This window comes from Culex pipiens, chromosome 3, assembly GCF_016801865.2.
Source record: "Culex pipiens pallens isolate TS chromosome 3, TS_CPP_V2, whole genome shotgun sequence".
Taxonomy (NCBI): domain Eukaryota; kingdom Metazoa; phylum Arthropoda; class Insecta; order Diptera; family Culicidae; genus Culex; species Culex pipiens.
Window position 1 is genome coordinate 77603880 of NC_068939.1, and position 22191 is coordinate 77626070.

The 22191-nt window shown below is 37.0% G+C and overlaps 1 protein-coding gene across 2 annotated transcripts in view; it reads left to right on the top strand.

Annotated features, from left to right (window-relative positions):
• Positions 1-423: 423 nt before the first annotated feature.
• The window catches only part of LOC120424875 (uncharacterized), a 413383-nt gene continuing 391615 nt past the window's right edge, over positions 424-22191 (top strand). Inside the window, exons 1-2 of one of the 2 annotated variants that reach the window (XM_052709230.1) lie at positions 424-579; positions 1777-1849. The gene's annotated coding sequence lies outside the window, so the exon portion shown is untranslated. The remainder of the gene's footprint in view (positions 580-1776; positions 1850-22191) is intronic. The other variant, XM_052709231.1, reaches the window with a different exon arrangement.

Consider the following 22191-nt stretch of genomic DNA (forward strand, 5'->3'; position numbering starts at 1 on the left):
GAGTTTTTGAGCCGTGCTCTTTTTCCTCTGGGATGGCTCTGCCTTGCTGTGGGTGTAATCCTACATAGATTAGCGTTGGCTTTTGTTTACAATTTTTTATAATGCTTTTCAACATATTTTACCATATCGGAATTATCAAACTACAAACCATTCAACCACCAGAACAATAACACGAGAGGAAGAGCATTATGCTTTCACCGATCATCATCGCCGCTCATAGAGAGCGCGCAAAAATCATCATCGTTCAACAATCGACGAAGAGAGAGAGAGAGGAAAATCGATTGCAGCGCGCTCCCTCTGTTTCCTGCTTTGGCACGCGCCCCACAAGAGAGAGAGAGCTCGCTCTCCCTGCTTCTACACCTACACGGGATGTTGCGAGAGCACGCGAGAGAGCGTGTCGCAGCATTTTTGTCAAACAACGAACCGATGCTGATCTTTGGCCAGACTCCGCGGCTCATAACAGTGTGAGCCATCGTCCTGGTCTATCGCGGCTAGATTTTGCTCCTCGGTCTCGGTGTCTCGTGTGTGGGTCTTTCTGGATTTTTTACTCTTTTTTGTGTGTGCGCTGGTGTTAAGAGTGTGAGTTTTTTTTTGATCTTTTTTTTTGTCTAGTTTTTTGTTGTGTTGGAAGATTTTTCCATTCTCTCTTGTTATCTGATGTTGGTGTAATGTTATCAATGAAAATCTGCGAGGATATTTTCTTCTCAATGGAATAATCACACTTTTTTTCTGAGAGATTTCTGTGAACATATCGGGCAGGGGTGTGTGCGTGTGAGCATTAGGGTGTGTGAAGGGATGTGAAAAATCTTCACAGGTTCTTTGAACCGCGCACGGAGGGAACAACTAAAGTGAAATTAATTATGAAGGCTCGCGAGTCGGGAGGAAGAACAAGAAGAGTTATGAACCGTGTTCAAACTGTTACTGTAATTGAGCGCAATAAACGCGATGTGATGATGTTTTATGTGTGTTTGTGGGTTTTTGTATGTGTGAAGAATATAAACTGGGCACTCAATTGAGATAATTGGTAAATATAATTGAAAAGGGGCACTTTGCGAGGAAATTTGTTCAACGAGCGAAGAAAGGAAGAAGAAAGTTGGACATCTCGAGAAGAACATGCCTGCTATTAATTGAGGGTAATAAAATCAATAAAGAATAAGGCAGACAGGCCTGCGAGAAGTGGCCGAAAAGTGTCCAACTCAAGGAAGAACACGAGCTGCCAAGATCGAACGAAGAACGTGATAACAATTTTATACACTTTATGGTCCAGAAAACGGTTCTGGACGGGAATTGTGCGTGGTAGGAAGTCAACCCAGAGAGGGCACAAACCCGGGTTTGATAACGACCAGCAGAGTGTTTTAAAAATAAATCAAAGCTGATAACAGAGCAATCACATCCCGAGGAAGAGCTCTCACTCTGAAGTTGTAGTATTGGAAGAAAAAAATCCAGAAAAGACGAATGAATAAAGCCCAAAAATTAACGACCTCCCTTTCACTACAAGAGAGCGCGAGGAGCCAATCCAAACAAATAATCTCCGTTAACAAGGATATATTGCTCAAAGCCCTCGAAAACCCCCGAAACATTCCGTAGAGAGAAGAAAAAAAGTGTGTCCGCAGTGTGATTTATAGTCCCATTTTCCGTTGTTTTCGAGTCCTCATCGCGAGAAGTCTCAGAGTGACACCAGAAAAAAGAACATACCCTCAGACCCCTAAAATAACGAGCTGGACGAAGAGAAAAAAAAAGTTGTAACGTTTGTGATTTGATAATTTTTTGTTGCAGAGTTGTTTCCTGATCCCGGGCTGTGTCGTCAACCGTCGTCGTTCGAATACTCCCGCAAGGACAAGACTATAAGGTAAGGCGTTACTTTTATGATCATTGCGGATCCTTTCTTTCTTTTTGCTGACCCTGAAACAGTCCCGTCGTATAATATGGAAATGATGCCCGTTTGTAGTTCGTTAGCACAAATGACCAACTTTTGCCATGCAAATTTGCGACCATCGAAACCCACGCGCGCAAAATCGACATCTTCGAGAATATTGTAACTCAAAAAAAAAACAGGGAACAGACCTTTACTTGGGGAGGAAAAGTTTACTCAAACGATATGGCCGATGGAAAAGTTTCGATGTCTTCGCTCCTACGCAGTTGGACTACGTGACTTCCAATAGAACTTGGGGACGAGTTCGATGCGGCAAACTGGACAAACTCAAACTGGAGAAAGTTTATGTTCGTCAAAGTATCGAACTGAGAAATGCTATTTGAGTTAAGTTAATTGTGTTAGTTGTTTTCTATGGTGAAATTTATTAAATTTATTAAGGGATTGATAGCTTTTTTTAACATAATAATCATATTTTTTAAATAAATTCTGAAGATTCAGCGGTACGGTATCTCTTGTGTAGGGTTATTGTAATGGCATAAGACTATAAGACGCTAAACAAATTTTAGTTAGATATTTATATGGATATTAGAGTGTAACAAAAATGACTTTTTGGCGGGCATTCAGGGGTTTGTTCCGGTGGGCATACTGAGCCTAAATCCCAAATATGAGCTTGATTGGACGTAACAGGAGCTGGCGCTCCGCCCTTCAATTTTAAATGGGATTTAACCCGCAAAAAAAGATTTTTTCAAAAATGTCACTTTTTGAGGCATTTTGGCCACCAATGCGTTTACCAAAAACATCACTGGCGTATAGGCCAGATCCTTGCGCATCTTTTGGTATATATAACATTGAAGTTTGGAGCATCCTGGTGCTCGGTACAGACCTTCAAAGTTTGGCATTTTTTCGAAAAATCGGCCCCGGCAAAAAAGATATGCGTCGCACCTCGCGACGCCCGAGACGCCATTTGATTTTGCTGGGACCGATTTTTCGAAAATATGCCAAACTTTGAAGGTCTGTACCGAGCACCAGGATGCTCCAAACTTCAATGTTATATATACCAAAAGATGCGCAAGGATCTGGCCTATACGCCAGTGATGTTTTTGGTAAACGCATTGGTGGCCAAAATGCCTCAAAAAGTGACATTTTTGAAAAAAACTTTTTTTGCGGGTTAAATCCCATTTAAAATTGAAGGGCGGAGCGCCAGCTCCTGTTACGTCCAATCAAGCTCATATTTGGGATTTAGGCTCAGTATGCCCACCGGAACAAACCCCTGAATGCCCGCCAAAAAGTCATTTTTGTTACATCCTAATGGATATAGGTATGTTTTCAAAATATCTTGGTATTTTTCATTACAAGCCCAACTTTTATTTGCAACGTGACGAGCTAAAATTGGTTATGCCGTTTCGGGGAAATGATTTTTTTGAAAAAATGTCCAAAAGCGTTTTTTTCGGACCACCCTAATCCCAGAACATATGAACTCCCATGCCGAATATAAGCCAAATCGAAAAACTTTTGTTTTGGATCTTAGGGTGACCAGATATTAAAATTTTCTGGTGCTTTGAAAAGGTATTTCAGTCACATCTAACAAAAAGTCACATGATGGGTATCCTGATTCATCATATTAAGGGTTAGTGAATTTTCACGATTTCGCGAAGAGCGTGAAAATCGTGAAATTTGAAGATTCCCGTGAAATTCCGTGAAATTAATCAATTTTTTCGAATCAATTCATTAAAATAACAACATAATAAATATTTCATTCATAAAGACCTTTAAAGTAAATTTCATTAGATTTAAATTGAAAAGCATATGAACCATTTGAAGAATTGTTAGCAAAACAAATATTAACATGAAATTGATACAACATTTACTGATAAGTGAATGCTGCGAACATTTAAACAATGTTAACAAAAATTATTCAAAGAAGAAAAAAATATTCTCGGATTTTTTTTAATTTTGTCTCTTTCAACCAAAACTTGTTAAAATTGACTAAACAAGTTATTGAGATTTTTTTAAAGATTGCACAGATTTTTTTGAGTTGTATTGATTTATTTTTAGAAACCATTTAAAAGCAAACATTCCTTTAAAAGTAACAATGAGTGAAAATAGTCGTCTTTCCCTTTTCTTCCGTTCAATGATATAACCGGAGGAGCAAAAAAAATAGATTGAAAAATGTAATTCCATCAGAGAAGAGGAAAAAAATATTGAGAAAATAGATTGCTATTTTCTTGATACTATAAACAATAGTTTGTCAGTTTTTCTTAGGAAACTAACTGAATTTAACATTTTTTTCATTCGTTGTTATAAAAATTTAACTATTATTTAATTTGAATTTTGAAAGATAAAATTTTAAAAGCTTCAAGCTTTTTTTTTTATTTTTCAAGTCACATTTTAAGAATATTTCAGTTTTTTTATGAGGCTATTTGATTTTCAAGATATTTGATTATTCGTCAGCTGTCTTGTGCTATCTTGTGACATATACCATTTTGATCGAAAATGAGTTAATGATGACGTTTTGCTATACTTAAGATGCTTTAACCCGATTTTTGAAACTCGCTTCCGTTTTCCGGATATCGCAATACACACTTGTGACATAGACCAATTTATCATCAAAATGATTGTACACACTTGTGACACGTCACAAGTGTTGGAAAATATGGAAATTTCTCTTGTTTTTCACAAATTTATGTACACACATACTTTCTAAAGGCAATGCAACCTTATGTTTATAAAAATATACTGATTAAGTCGATTAAACCATTGATTTGAACTTATATTAGTTTGTATGGGAATTCTGTGCACACTTGTGACACGTAGTACAATTTTACTTTCGAAACACACTTGTGACACGTGCTTTTCAGATTTTTGTTTACATTAAGAGCGAGTTTTTCACCAATGTGTAACAGGTCGTATCGAGGTGCTCCAATTTGGATGAAACTTTCAGCGTTTGTTTGTCTATACATGAGATGAACTCATGCCAAATATGAGCCCTCTACGACAAAGGGAAGTGGGGTAAAACGGGCTTTGAAGTTTGAGGTCCAAAAAACCTAAAAAATCTTAAAATTGCTCGCATTTCCGTAAAACTTCATCAATTCCAACTCTCTTAGATGCATTCGAAAGGTCTTTTGAAGCACTTAAAAATGTAAATGAATTTTACAACTCCAATACTTCAAATCAATTTTACAACTCCAATACTTCAAACTTACGTGAAATTGTACCAGGATTCCGAATATGACAAAATTTAGACCAAAAAGTGCCGCTATGGCGGCCTGCAGGGCAAAAACTAACGTTGTAAAATGTTTGTTCTAGAAAAATCAAAAAACTATGAGAAAAACTGCGATTGGCCAAAAAGTTAACAACGTAGACTTATAGTCCATGTAATTACCTATCTTTTAACCTATGGGAGTATGGGTGTTGGAGGCTGTTGCAAAAAGATATTAAGGTTTTAAAAAAATCCATTTTTGACATTAATTTGCAAAAGCTAAGAGAAAAAGTCGAATCAATCCTGGATGTCTATGGCACATTTTGAAGTGCTTCAAAAGACCTTTCGAATGCATCTAAGAGAGTTGGAATTGATGAAGTTTTACGGAAATGCGAGCAATTTTAAGATTTTTTAGGTTTTTTGGACCTCAAACTTCAAAGCCCGTTTTACCCCACTTCCCTTTGTCGTAGAGGGCTCATATTTGGCATGAGTTCATATCATGTATAGACAAACAAACGCTGAAAGTTTCATCCAAATCGGAGCACCTCGATACGACCTCTAGAACAAACCGAGCAATATTCACAAATACTGCCTCTTAATTACTGTATCTTTTAACTGGTATAACCAAATTAGTTGAAACTTGGAGCGTTTGTTAAGCGATAGTATACGAACCGATTGCTTCAAAAAGTTTGGCTCTATCATTCATAGCTTTGAATTTATTTACCAACAAACTTTAAAAATCGATTTTCTCGAAAAGAACTAAAGTTTGGACGAATCACAAAAGTACTAAAGGTCGTTGTTACAAGATAGCACACAACTGACGTATTATTTAAATTGAAAATTTTCGTGGAAGTTATTTTTTTGTTTTCTGATTCTGAATAAAATTTTGAAGAATTCGTTACGAACATTAAAAAGGCAGCTCAATAAATGATCAAATTTGTTTTTTTTTTTCACGTTGAAATTAAGTTAAGATTTTTTTAGCTTAACACAAAATTTTCATAGTTATTTTAATATTTTTCACGTTTCGCGAAATTTCCGTGAAATTTGGTGTTTTGAAATTAAGGTCCCCGTGAAATTTGCAATTTTTGAGCGTGAAAAATCAATAAGCCTAATCATATTGATTGAGTCCTACAAGGCGGTTTCAAAAACACCAAAAAACCAAAAACTGAAAATTTGGTTTATTGAACCTTTTCAAAAAAAATTCCAGATTTCAGGAGCAACACGAAATGGGTGGATAAGGATTTTGACATTTTGAACTTAAGAGGTTACATACATGTAAATCGGCAAAAATGTCCGAGGTTGGTTTGAGCACAAACTTAAACTTTTTTCAATCTGTTTTCAGGACATTGAAATATACATTTTCAACTGTTAACAAAATAAATATGAAGACATTTGGTTGCACCATTGCCAAGATACAGCTATTTGAAGTTAGCAGTTTCAAAAAACGGGTGCCACGATTACTCAAGACTGATTCGATCAAATCGGCTCAAAGTTTCGGTGAAGATTCGTTAAATCGGTCCCGTGTGCATGACGAAGGCCGTTTTCAAAAAGTTTATTTTTAAAAAGATTAAAATATTTTTATGTTCTTTTATACAAAAAATCGAAAGTTTTTAATTTTTGTATTTTTTAAAAAAGCAACCAGAGACCAATCTTCGAACTTTCTTAGACAAATGGGTAATTCTCTACCAACTCACACGAAATCGGGAAAAGTTGCCCCGACCCCTCTTCGATTTGCGTGAAACTTTGTCCTAAGGGGTAACTTTTGTCCCTGATCACGAATCCGAGGTCCGTTTTTTGATATCTCGTGACGGAGGGGCGGTACGACCCCTTCCATTTTTGAACATGCGAAAAAAGAGGTGTTTTTCAATAATTTGCAGCCTGAAACGGTGATGAGATAGAAATTTGGCATCAAAGGGACTTTTATGTAAAATTAGACGCCCGATTTGATGACGTACTCAGAATTCCGAAAAAACGTATTTTTCATCGAAAAAAACAATAAAAAAGTTTTAAAAATTCTCCCATTTTCCGTTACTCGACTGTAAAAAATTTTGGAACATGTCATTTTATGGGAAATTTAATGTACTTTTCGAATCTACATTGTCCCAGAAGGGTCATTTTTTCATTTAGAACAAAATTTTTCATTTTAAAATTTCGTGTTTTTTCTAACTTTGCAGGGTTATTTTTTAGAGTGTAACAATGTTCTACAAAGTTGTAGAGCAGACAATTACAAAAATTTTGATATATAGACATAAGGGGTTTGCTTATAAACATCACAAGTTATCGCGATTTTACGAAAAAAAGTTTTGAAAAAGTTACTTTTTGCGTTTCTCTTTGTTTCGTCGTCCGTGTCTGTCGCGGGTGACCATGAACGGCCATGATCGATGACGACCAACTTTTTCAAAACTTTTTTTCGTAAAATCGTGATAACTTGTGATGTTTATATGCAAACCCCTTATGTATATATATCAAAATTTTTGTAATTGTCTGCTCTACAACTTTGTAGAACATTGTTACACTCTAAAAAATAACCCTGCAAAGTTAGAAAAAACACGAAATTTTAAAATGAAAAATTTTGTTCTAAATGAAAAAATGACCCTTCTGGGACAATGTAGATTCGAAAAGTACATTAAATTTCCCATAAAATGACATGTTCCAAAATTTTTTACAGTCGAGTAACGGAAAATGGGAGAATTTTTAAAACTTTTTTAGTGTTTTTTTCGATGAAAAATACGTTTTTTCGGAATTCTGAGTACGTCATCAAATCGGGCGTCTAATTTTACATAAAAGTCCCTTTGACACCAAATTTCTATCTCATCACCGTTTCAGGCTGCAAATTATTGAAAAACACCTCTTTTTTCGCATGTGCAAAAATGGAAGGGGTCGTACCGCCCCTCCGTCACGAGATATCAAAAAACGGACCTCGGATTCGTGATCAGGGACAAAAGTTACCCCTTAGGACAAAGTTTCACGCAAATCGAAGAGGGGTCGGGGCAACTGCTGTGTGAGTTGGCGGAGAATTACCCAAATTCATTTGATTTTTTTAATATTCATAAGAGAATTTTATTACAATCCCGCTGTGAAACTGTCAGCTTTTCCTGTCCTTCTGGAGAAACGAAACGACCTACTTTCAACTATCAAAAATAACAAATTTGAAAATCAATACCTTTTAAAAGCAGTGCCAAAAAGTCCTACTTTTGATCACTGAAATGGGTGCTGAAAAGTTGAACTTTTCAACACTTGTATCGAAAAGTAACATTTTTTAAATATTGTTTCGTTTTGAACGGTGAATTTACTTAACACATGTATGTTTCACATAAAATTCCATTCAAATATTTTGCTTTCGCAAATTGTTGCATAAACTACTATAATAACATGAACACTTTTAAAAAGGTAAGAAAAAAGCAACATTTTCACAAAATCAAGCTTTACGAGACAATATAGTCCACAACTATGTGAAAATGATTTCAAATATTGAAAAAGTGAATTAAGTAATCAAATAAGCAATCAACGCTTAAAATTGACTTCTGACTAAAATGGAGTCAAAGAACTCGAATTTAATGCTAAATATCAGAAAAAAAATGTTTGTGACTCGATTACCCGAAGTTCCATATTCGAAACTTCGGATAATCAAGTATGGACTGTATTTCAAAAAAGAGGATTTTCATTAAAATTTCTGTAACCCAAAAACGGGTTTCAGCCCCAAAAGGACCTCCGCAAAAGGTTGTTACGGCCTATTTATAAAACCATTATGAGAGCTCCTCAAAGCTTGTTAAAATTCCAACGCCCAAGGCTCAAAAAAAGTTGGAACGGTAATTTTAACTCGCTGGTTCTTGGGCATAACTCAACCAATCAAGATGATTTCTTTTTTTTGCATGTAAAAAAAATCGCCGAAGATTTCGCGGAGGCAGTCGTTTAAAAAAAGTTGTAACGATGTTTTTGAATAAATAAATAAATAAATAAGTTGGACATGCGTTGGGCGTTCCAGTGTTAAAACCTAGTCAGGGGTTATGGAAACATTACATTTTATATGTCTTCAAACGTCTTATGCCAAACAGGCAATATTATTCTGGCAAAAAATAATTCTTCGTCTTGCCATATGATAGAATGGAAATGGTTTTCAAAAATGGCGATGATGGAGTAAATCAAATTTAGGGTAGTTTATTAATTTGAGAGCAAATGTTATCGATGAATATGAGAGAAATAGAGCCAAAAAATCAACTCACTTCATCAAAAATAATTCTTTTGTAAGTAAAGGTTTTCACGAAAAAAATGTCAATAATTATTCATGTCACCCAAATCTTGCAACGCAAATAACCAACTCTCACACGACTAATATCAATTTATTGCGCATCAAAACATAGACTTCCATTCGTGCGGCTTCAAACTCCGCCGTACCATAAAACAACAGTGACAAGATTATTCTCGGTGAGAACGGGTGGTGAATCGGGTCCAATCTTGGCCTGGTTCGCTTGTCATACCGTCATCGTCGGTCGGTTCCAGGACTCCGGGGCGGAATCGGTGACAACAGACGGCGTCGACGAAAAAGGAATGAACTGCATATTTCACGCACATAAAATCCAATTTTACGACCTGTTTTATATTTATTATCATCTAATGTCACCAGTTTCGCCTCCATCATCGTCATTCTTTTTTTTCTTTTTTTTTTTTTGTAAAAAGAGAAAAGAACACTTTTTTGCTTGGTTTATTTTTGATGTCTTCTTTTTTTTGGTCTGCAGAGCAATATTTTTGTGTAGGATTTGCGGGATTTGTTGCCTTTTGAGCAGGCCTCAGAAAAAGGTAAACCTAGATGGATGGCTGAAAGAGCGCATTAAGAAATCAGACCATGTTGATTGGTGTCATAAATTGGTGTTGAAGCAGATGAAAGGGGTTCAGCGAATATTCATTCCAATTAGCCGACTTCCATAAAATTTTACATGATCTCTCTGTGCGCGGTTTTTTTTTTCAGAACTTGGCACCGAAACACTATACAAAAAACTGCAAATTGGACTTTCTTGTTGTTACGGCTCCGCGATCCCCACAGACAACAGAGCAGCCCTAATGCTCGTTGCTCCCAGTTCGCGGTTAATGTTGCTTGTACAAAAGTTATGAGTTGGAACTCCGACGTCTGAACCGCATTCTCCTCCTCCTCGCACTAAATCCCTCAAGGGCCACAACTCCTTGGCCGCACATAATGTAGGCTGGACGTTGCTGAACGCTAGATGTACACCACGTATGCTGCATTGCTACACCCAAACAAAAAATCTCTGTCATTAAATGTGAATATGAACTAATGACTTTCCTGCAACTCAATGTGCCAACAACGCTCATTACATTGAGGCAATTTCCGTTTCATCAAACTCAGGCGACCGTGGCGCAGAGGTAGAGCAATAGAGTATCAATCATAGTTTGCAGGGTTCAAATCTCGATGGAAATGACACTTTTTTCATATTATGTTTGTCCCCACATTTGAGTGCATCCGTCAAGAGAGGAAGCAGTTTAACCAGATTGATACACTACGGTTACTTCATGTGCCGCTGCCATTAGAAGAAAGGCCGGGCCGTGAAGTGGATGGTGGTGGGACAGGATTTCGGGGATGGGAGGAAACATGTTTTCGTGCTTTGCTGTGTCGTACAAGTGCGTCACACATACATCAACTCATAATGTTTGGACCGACGACGACGACGCAACGACGGTCGCATGCATAGTTAATGCGGAAAATGGACTATTGTCACTCTGGAGAGTGGAATTGAATCAAGTCTCAAGGCAAAAGCCATCCGGCACGAAAGGAGACGGTGGCCAACTCTCTGAATGAGATTGAAGCATAGCTGCTTATTTTTTCTCTTTCTTGTTGTGATGCTGGGAGTTAAGTAGCCGTGCCTGGCTGGCTGGTTTGTGTAGGAAGTTTTTCCTTTTGGGATAGAAATGAAACGAAAGCAGCTAACTAAGATGAATAGGCTGTTTGTGTACGGTGTTGTACATGGGCAACGAGACTTGTGATCCGAAGGGGATCAACGCAGTGTGACGACAACACAAAATGGTGTGAAGAAAAAAAGGGAAGGGTAACATACGGCGAAGTTTAAATCTTGTTTTAATGTTTTGCACCTACGCAATTTATGTCATATTACTGCACTCATGCTATGACACTCTTCAAGAGTTTAGAAAAAGTCTGTGATAAGCACACCCGTGTGAATCAAGGGAGCTTAATGGCTTAATGGTTACGATGCTCGCTTTATAAGCGAATGGTCCTGGGTTCGAAACCCATCTGCTCCCAGTGAGAAAGTTCTGGACTCATTGAATTTGGAATTAATGAAAAACATGAAGCTCACGGCAGGGTTCGCAAAATGCATTCCACTTTACTGTGGAGCATTGCACAGTGGTCCAGATCGCAAAATTGAGTGGACAATGGAGTTTCCGAAAAATCGTGAAGTTTTCAAGCTTTGGTGTCTTCAGAAGGGTTGTTGCAAGTAAAAATGGGCTATTTTTGTTTTGGTTGAAAATTAGGGTGGTTTACGATCAGGATGATTTTGAAAATCTAACTTTTCAGGATTATTTTTAAGGATTTTTTTTTGTTGTCTTCTAAAAAGTTGTATGGCTTGCCAATCCAAGCAATTTTGTCGAAGACACCAAAATTTTATCTCGTAATCTACGCCTTCTACGACCAAATTTATAGAAAGCATCTGAGCAAACCGTAAAAATTCATTTTTTTTGAACGTGGCAATTCATTTAAGGTGAAAAAAAGGCAAATTTAAAAATATTTTGGGTTTAAATGATAATTTTACATGGAAACCCAAAGTATGACCAAAAATCGATTTGTTGACATTTTGGCTCAATTTTAAGGGTTGATTCAGATTCAGCGGGCAAAATTACATGAGAAAACATATATTTGGACAATTTTCAAATTTTGTTAGGGTGGTCCCGTATTGTTTTCCTTTGAAAATTTGTCTTTTTTTTTCATGAAGATATCTCGAGTTTAAAGAAAACACCACTGAGATTTTTTCAGCTCTTTCAAATGCAACCTGATGCATAAAATTTGGCCTGCGCGTTTTCGAGATATTTAAGATATTTAAATGGCTAAAACTTTTGACCCTTAAGCCCAAATTGACTAGTCAAAAAATAAAAATGTTGGATTTGTAGAGCTCTATAAGTGCCCTGAACATCATTTTTCTCTAAAACTTAACCCTGAATTGACAAAAATCGTCCAAATCCAAGCGAAACTTACTTGAAGATACCGTGGAGATTTTCCCTTCATACTCTGAAAAAAGTGGAGCATCCCTTTCCTTGTCCCTGGTGCGCGGTTGAGATGGGAGCGGCTGGCCATGGACGGTCATGGTGGTGAAAATTTGGTTCAGGTGCAATTGAGTACTAAAGCCCTATGTCAATTTTTTCGGTTTCGGTTAAAAACACGAATAAAAACCATTGCTGATCACTTTTTTTTTTCATTTTAATGCAGAATTTTTTTTTGGGCAAGACAACATTTTTTCGATGGATCAACCTTGGAACGAGCTGTCAAGTAGGAGCTTTTCTGTCAAGAAGGACCGCGAGGTTAATTTTTCAAAATTGATTTAAAAATCAATTTTAAACTCTTTGTGGTCGTACAAAGGGTCATTGTACTCAGAAAAAATAGAATCTATGACATTTTCCCGAAACCCATATTACCGAAGGGACATTTCCCCGAATGCCACTTCCCCGAAAAGACACTTCCCCTAATAGTCATTTCCCCGAATTCCATTTACCCGAATTTCCCATTTCCCCTAATCGTCCACATTCCCGAATGCCATTTTCCCGAATGGGCCACAATCCCGAATGCCATTTACCCGATTAGTCATATCCCTGAATAGTCATTTCCCTGAACGCCATTTCCCCGAACGCGGTCAAGCCAAAATGCCCGGTGCCCCGGAGCGCGCGCGCTCCTGGGCACCGGGCATTTCGGCTTGACCGCGTTCGGGGAAATAGCATTTTACAGTCGACTCTCTGCTTGTCAATATCCAAGGGACCGTCGAGGAAGAGAATCATCAGATTACAGAACGATGCAAAATGAAGACTCGATTGAAAATATTTTTTTCTTGATACCCAGCTATGGGAGAGAATCATGGCAACGTCCATCAAACAAAACCAAACTAATGTCAAACACCCTTTAAAGCTTCGTTTCGCCAAGAAAAATGTCTATGCAAGCCATGAAAACTGAAATTATTGACAACCGGAAGAGATTTTTAAAGCAAACAGGGACTGAAGAATTCATCGATAGACCAGAGAGTCGACTGTGTAAGAGGCAGTATTTGTAGATTCTGCTCGGTTTGTTCTAGAGGTCGTATCGAGGTGCTCCGATTTGGATGAAACTTTCAGGGTTTGTTTGTCTATACATGAGATGAACTCATGCCAAATATGAGCCCTCTACGACAAAGGAAAGTGGGGTAAAACGGGCATTGAAGTTTGAGGTCCAAAAAACATGAAAAATCTTAAAATTGCTCGAATTTCCGTAAAACTTCATCAATTCCAACTCTCTTAGATGCATTCGAATGGTCTTTTTAAGCCCTTCAAAATGTGCTATAGACATCCAGGATTGGTTTTACTTTTTCTCATAGCTTTTGCAAATTACTGTTAAAAATGGATTTTTTTAAAACCTTAATAACTTTTCCCAACAGCCTCCAACACCCATACTCCCATAGGTCAAAAGTTAGGGAATTTCATGGACTATAAGCCTACGGAAATAACTTTTTGGCCAATCGCAGTTTTTCTCATAGTTTTACGGTTTTTCTAGAACAAACATTTTACAACGTTAGTTTTTGCCCTGTAGACCGAGAAGACGGCACTTTTTGGTCTCAATTTTGTCATATTCGGAATCCTCGGACAATTTCACGTAAGTTAGAAGTATTGGAGTTGTAATATTTCTTTAAAAAATAATTAAATAAAACATTTTTGAAAAAAGGAAAAGATCTTATTAACCCTATGACCAATACGTCAAATGCTGTATCAAGTAGGCGAAAACCTGTTTTACCCCCAATCCAACAAATTGTTAAAAAATATTTTAATTCATTCTAAACGGCAATTTTTCCAATCAAATTTACAACTCCAATACTTCTAACTTACGTGAAATTGTCCGAGGATTCCGAATATGACAAAATTGAGACCAAAAAATGCCGCTATGGCGGCCTACAGGGCAAAAACTAACGTTGTAAAATGTTTGTTCTAGAAAAATCGTCAAACTATGAGAAAAACTGCGATTGGCCAAAAAGTTATTTCCGTAGGCTTATAGTCCATGAAATTCCCTAACTTTTGACCTATGGGAGTATGGGTGTTGGAGGCTGTTGGGAAAAGTTATTAAGGTTTTAAAAAAATCCATTTTTAACAGTAATTTGCAAAAGCTATGAGAAAAAGTAAAACCAATCCTGGATGTCTATAGCACATTTTGAAGGGCTTAAAAAGACCATTCGAATGCATCTAAGAGAGTTGGAATTGATGAAGTTTTACGGAAATTCGAGCAATTTTAAGATTTTTCATGTTTTTTGGACCTCAAACTTCAATGCCCGTTTTACCCCACTTTCCTTTGTCGTAGAGGGCTCATATTTGGCATGAGTTCATCTCATGTATAGACAAACAAACCCTGAAAGTTTCATCCAAATCGGAGCACCTCGATACGACCTGTTTCACATCGGTGAAAAACTCGCTCGTAAGAAAAAAATGATGGCAATTTTTATCACATCAAACTACATATAATATTTCTTGAAAGGTTCGTATTGGCCTTGAATGATCAACTTTCTTTTTGGCTTCACTCAGAACAGACGTAGCATTTTAGGGGGGAAGGGGTGTTGTAAGGTTTGGTACTATTCATTCAAATACAATGAATATTGTTACAGACTATTTTTTATACATTCTCAAAACAAATACCTTTTTCTTATAGACATGATAATAATAATGCAATAGAAATTTTGTTATTTTTTATGATTCAGAAAACAAACCGTGCGATTTTCGTAGTACAGAACCCCGTTCACACTGATCATTTTATTCGCATTGCTGGTTTGGGATTTGGCGAAAAGTATAATCAACAAAAATTTATACCAGCCTTATGTACCTATTTGTTCGATTTTTGCGTTCTTGAACAAAATTCGAAAAAAAAAATTCCTTGCAAATTTCTCAAAAACAACATTTAATCATGCGGTTGAATACAAATGTTAATTGAACAACAAAAAATCTAGTAATTGGGTCCTAAAATTAAGCTTAAATTTGTGATATTATTGTTCACAAGAAAAATAAGCATTACTAAGTACAATGACCCTTTGTACGACCGCAAAGGATTTAAAAGGGATTTTTAATTCAATTTCTAAAAATTCACTTCACGGCCCTTCTTGGCAGAAAAGCTCCTACTTGACAGCTCGATCCAGGGGGGGCATAGTTGATCCATCGGAAAAATGTTGTCTTGTCAAAAACTTTTTTTTGCATAAAAATGAATAAAAAAAAGTTATCAGAAATGGTTTTCAATCGTATTTTTTACCGTTGTTCATAAAAATTGACAAAGGGCTTTACTACCCAATTTACAACATTTAATCAACAGTGAGATCATCAGCATACCCGAAAAAGCTGTTTGTTCGGTAAAATTGAGAAAGAAAATAACTGTTAGTCATGGAAAAAGGCTTTAGCGAAAATGATGATTAGGGGATATGCAAATTCGAGTAATTTTAAATTTAAATAAACGGCAATTGGCGTAAGTGTCATTTCGGGGAAACGGCATTCGGGGAAATGGCCGATTAGGGGAAATGGCATTCGGGGATATAGCCGATTAGGGGAAATGATATTCGGGGAAATGGCATTCGGGGATGTGGCTGATTAGGGGAAGTGGTATTCGGGGATGTGGCCAATTAGGGGAAATGATTTTCGGGGAAATGGCATTCGGGGAAATGTCATTCGGGGAAATGAGCTAGACCCGAAAAAATAAGCTATATCGCTGATTCCTAGGCAACTTGGGTTTAAACAATCATCTGATCACATGGCGAAAGACTCGAGACATCTTAGTTTGAAAATGTCTTAAAAGTCAAGAAAGATGTATGGGATCACTCTAACCCCTAATTCGCAAATTGACAAAATTGTTGAAAATTGGTTTTCCATGTAGGTGAATCTGAATCTGTACCCAAAGTTAAAAAAAAAGTTCATTCGTTCATTGAAACAGTTCATCCCTTTGAGTGGCTTATTTGGACAATCGTCACTTATGAACCGAACCATGGTGGCCGATACGGTAAACGCGCGGTTCAATATGCCAAAGGTCTTGGGTTCGAGTTTCAACATCGATTTTTTTTTTTTTGAATGGATAACTTTTTGGAAAATGAACTCACGAGAAAGGTACTCTCGGTGATTTTGGGATTTATCCTCTCCGTCCGTTCACAGTACCATTTTGCTACCGAACCATGCTCTTTATCCTCTCGTATTCGTATAAAGCGTCGATTATTCGAAGTCCCATACAAACCTTCGGATAATAGAAATATTGAACAATCGAGTCTGGACTGTATATGAAAAAATGAACAATTTTTCCTTGTTGTTGTTTATTTTCAAATCAAACTTCAAACTAAGATGCATGCATGATGTATTTTCAAACAAAAATTTGTATCTGTTTGTCTCTGCAATCAATTTTACGATCTAATCACTAAGATGATATCGACGTCGTCGTGCTATCTTGTCGCACCCGCCATTTTGACGTTCCGAGAAAAACGCGTTTTAATGTTTGACCTTGAATATTCAAAAACGAGAGCACGCAATGTAAACAATAACAAACACGTTTTGTTTGGCTCACCATTCTGTGCATTGTCCCAAAGTTTGGTTGAAGTTGGTTGCTGGAGTCTTGAGTTATAATAACAAATGTTTACGGTTGTCTAGCTTGTACGTGCGACAAACGCATCCTGACTTTCCTGGCCTGAAATCCCTTTGGCCTTTCGTCGCACTTACATCAATTTTCATGGAATGACAAGACAGCACGACAAGATTGAAACTACTTTCATATGTAAAGTGACAAAAATGCACGGAGTTTTTTCGGTTTTTGTTGAATATCTCAGGATTGAAATCGAATTTTGGGGATCTGTGAAGGTCAAAAGGTGAGGCATTGTGAGCTGCACAAAATGGCGTTCTTAACTCAATTTGGCCCAAAATGCACGTACGACAAGTTAGCACGATGGCGACGATATGATGATATCAGTACTGTCAAAAGACGTGACATTTGGGACCCACACCTGACAGTACTACTCTAATCCTTCATTGGGAAATATTTAAACTTATTTAATTTTATGCATAAATCATAAAAATCCTCCTGCAAATTGAGATGTTCTGTACAGTAGCAAAACAGTGATTTTTACTCCAAAAATTGACATTTTTTTTCCCCGACCACCGTAACAGAGCAAAAACTGCCAAAAAGCACAACCTTGTAAGCTTGGTGCCCGTAGGCCCGTGTGGGATGTGTGTCCCTTTGCTCGAGGAAAACTCCCATATTTATGGTTCTTCTTTGCGCCGGGTGCCATAAAACCAAACTTTACAGTCCGTAAATAACGACTTTGCAAAACTCTTGGAGCCTCCTCCCGCGCCGCGGGCAAACAGGCAAATTTCTCCTGTGGGAAATAATATCTGCCGACTGAGCAGCCCCAAGCCCAGGGCCAGCGGAAATGGTGCGAAAATAAGCCAGATTTTTTTTTTTCAACTTTATTTTCCGCTTGCCAAAGTTGTCGTCAGGCTCGAACCGAAATCAGACCATTCTTTGATAAAATGAAAAAGATAAGCTCTTTATTTGCCAACTCCTTCGCAAGTTTCCTGTTTGCGAGTTTTCCTCCTCTTTATTTTTATTCTTATTTTTTGCGAGTAGCTCATTGGGTCATATGATAGGAAGTCCTGAGCCGGTCGTTTGAAGGGGAGGGCTCTATTTCCGAAATAAAATAAAAAATCGGAAAAGTATCTTCCACTTGAAACGGAAATGCCATAAAATGACGACAGGCTCACGACACACACACACAGAAAAAAACACATTTGAACGTGTCCTCACATGTGTCCTGAGTGTATGTGTGTGATCATCAATGGATCCTATCGGAATGAAAGAGTGTGGATGTTAGCACAGGCACTAGAAGAGGAAATTAAATTGGAAACCTTATTGATGTTTTTCCTCTTGAGCGAATCTGAGCCCAACGACGACGATTCATCGGTGTGTCGCCATCGGTTCTGGTTTCGATTGGCAACACATAAAGCACAAGATTTTATGGCAAGTGTTTGTATAAATAACGGAATTTTACTCATGTTAGGTCACATAACGGAAGATTTCTATTTTTCTACTTGTTAGGGTCATTGCAAATTTTATTTCTCGTTTTTGTCCCCCCTCCTTATCAAATTTCTCTTATAAAGGGGGGCAGACAAAATAATTGTCTAAAATTTAAATTTTTATTTACAAAACTTATTAAACGGATTGTAACTTTTTAAAACACATTGTATAATGTTAATTTATATATTTGGAACCAACAAATTGTATCTTAAGAACGGATTTTCTGATCGATTTGGAAATCGGAAAATAATTATTTGTGAAAATCTAATTTTTGGATAAAAAATGCAATCTTTGAAGCTATGGCACAAGTTGGTCAAAATTAATTTGGGTAGTGTTGCCAATTTTTCGATATCGTGCACCGTTTTCAAGTTATAGAAACTAAACTTTTTTTTGATAGCTTAACTTTTTTACCAATAATAGTCATGACCAAGCTTGGCCAAGATCAGAAAATTTCCTATAAATTTGCTCAAAATTCATTGAAGATTGTACCAATGGTTGATGAGATACAGTGTCTGAAAAAAAGCAAACAGGAATAAAGATTTTTTCTTCATCACTAAAATAGCGTCACATTTTAAGAGACAATAACAATTTGTGTCTGATTTTCAGTTTCAAATCGGCCTAAGCATTTGAAATTGAGCAATTTGATGCTTCATCATCGTAGGACTTTTGCGACACTGATTTGAGAAATTTATGAAAAATTTTTTTTGGTTAGTTTTTTATTACAAACTTATCTGAACAATCTCTAATTATATTCTCATGCGTGTTCTATGTTTTTTAACAGTTTCATTGCAAACAGTATGACTGCTAAGTAGGAAATCCTTTCCTTGTCCCGACTTCATAATTGATGAGTTCATCTCAGGCCGAAACACTTCTCTCGATTTGCTAACAAATTACTTCATCAGCTGTTTTCAACCACGTTTGCGTCATACCCAGCACCGTTTTTTTTGGCTGCTGCAACTTGCATAAAATTGAAAATTTTACACCATCCTAAAGCCGATTGAACTGTCCACTAAACTGCACTATTATTACGCGGCCCGTCCGCTCGAACGTCCTCGAAACAGGTGTTGAAACATGAGAAAAATCGTGTCTTGTGAGCCGATTCGGTTGTATCCGATGAGCCGTTAAATGATGGACTAATCTCCTTTGAAATTGGTTCGCAAAAATGGCTCAAACGCCAACACCCGCATTTTCTGAAATGACGTAATTGAGTGCAAATAATTTTTTGGGAATCTGGCTTCGCTCCCGAAAGGCAACTTCTGCAATGTATTTCCCCCTCCCTTAAATATTGAACACCGTAACGATTTGCTGGCGCGAATCCAATTTTCCTCTGCAAATTCGGCGGCGATCCCCCCCAGACTATCGCCATGGTGGCGCTAACAAAGTTTTCCTATTCAATTTTCCCCCATCCACCCCAGTTTCTCTTTTCCACTCTGGGATTTATTTATTCCCCATTTTCAATCTCCTTATTTTGAATGAAATCGATCCCAACCCGCGCGAAGTGAGTGTGAGCAAATATCAATTTCCAATTCGCCACACCCCGGCGGGGCTGACTAATGTTAGTAAGTGCTAGCACCTCAACCAGCCCACCACATCGCCACTTCAGAACCAGGGCCAGGACCACCCCTGAGACAGGCTGTCAGCGAATGCGAGATCTCTGTCTCTAGTTTTTGGGGGTGGTTGACGTACTTTTTCCTAGGAAGGTATGTTTTCATACTTACTTTTCTTCCTCTCTACCTAAAAGGAATACCCCGAACTGGCCGAAAAACTCTTTTGGCCTCCCGGCTGTGGTGACAAAAGTAGATACCGATTCCCTTTTTGCAGTTTTCCCTTCCTGAAAACATTCGATTGGACGTATGCGTCATCGTAGACAGGGGATACCAAACTGTTATTATTAATCGGTGATGTTTATGATAGTTGTACAAAAATTAATCTGCTTTAAATTCTGTCAATAAATGTCATCCCTGAACGAGAACTTAGAATGAGAATTATAGCAAATTATTTTCTATTAAACTACTTCTCTTCGCTTTTACCAATATTTTGTATGAATTCCTACAATTTACAATTTTAATACATTTGATAAATTATCGACCAAAACCGGACATGGATTTTATCTATATTTTTTTATTTGGCTCAAACTTTTTGAGTACCTTTCCTATGACCAAATATAGCTATAGTCGATAAAGTAGTCGGTTGCGTTTGAGGAATAGTGGAAAACGTGGTCTAAAAATAATAACGCCATCCGGCTTCGATCTAAAAAATCGCCAAAAATCATCTTTTCAATCAATTTTGATCTAAAAAACACGTTGAAAAGATCTTTTAATGTTTAGGAAAATTTCAGTTGTCAAAGTTTGACTTGCTTTAAGTGACTTTGCTATTGCTGTGTTTTTTACTAATATTTTCTTTATTATGTGTTCAAATTACCCGGGAACTTGCCGGGAACCGTGGTGTAGGGGTAAGCGTGGTTGCCTCTCACCCAGTCGGCCTGGGTTTGATCCCAGACGGTACCGGTGGCATTTTTCGAGACGAGATTTGTCTGACCACGCCTTCCGTCGGACGGGGAAGTAAATGTTGGCCCCGGTCTAACCTAGAGGTTAAGTCGTTAGCTTAATCCAGGTGTATGAGTCGTCTCCCTGGGACTTACAATCCAAAGGTCCTCAGTTCGAATTCCGGGGTGGATGGAAGCTTAGGTGTAAAAAGAGGTTTGCAATTGCCTCAACAATAAAGCCTTCGGACACCTAATTTCGAGTAGGATTCTCACAATCGAGAAAGCCAAGGCAATGCTCTAGAGCGAATAATTTGATTTATGTTGAAATAAAGTTACAGTATTTTTTTGTATTTTCCCAAACTATGTCTCTAACTATTTTCAAACAATTTAAATTATAATGGTTTCATTCTAGAGTAAATAATGTGAAAATATGCAAAAATAAATAGACAAGAGGTAATGATAGGAGATGGTAGTATCAGCCGCACACTATCAGAAACAAACATAAACTTAACAAGATGAAGGCAAATGCAGATACTAATAATGATTCAATAAAAAAATAAAACAAGACAACTAAAGTTTTTCGAATAACAACAGTTGCTCAAAACGACCTTCTGAAGACAGAAAAAAAATTGGGTGCTGATAAGGACTATTCAGAAAAATGTCGGTACTCGGAAACACAAATTTTACCATTTTTAAATCAACTTAAAAAAAACGTTTGTTATAACTAAATCTCAAAATCAATTCTATTTATTTTTTTATTTTTTATGTTTAAGGGGATGCCGCCGAGCAATGCTTTCTTAAAAAGGGGTTATGAAAATGTAAAATAACATTAGCAATCGAAAAATACTTCAGGTTTTTTTTATGAAGTGCACAATTTTCGAGAAATATCTACAAGTTAAATTTTTACTGATAAGTTCAAATTTTGTTTTGTTATATTGTATCTTTGATTATCCGAAAATTATTATTGTTGATTTTTTAGGAGTTTAGAAAGTTTCCAATAAAATTGCATAAAAAACATGTGGCCAAAAAAAGGAAAAAAATAACAAGAAAATTCATGTTTTAAGTCTCACTCAAAAAACTTGTTTTTTTAGTATCATTTTTAGTTTCATTTACATTTGTGAAATTTTCTGATCTCTTCGAAAAACTTATTTTTTTGAAATTTTGGAATCTAGACTAACAGTGTTCAAATATTCAGATTATTGGATATTAGATTTATTGAAAATTTCGAGTAGATCGTTTTTTCCAAATGCAAAATCTTTACTTTTCTTTCAAAAGCAGAATGCGTTAAAATGAGAACGGTACTTCCAATCAGTGTGAAAAATTACCAAAATATTGTTGACAGTCCAGACTTG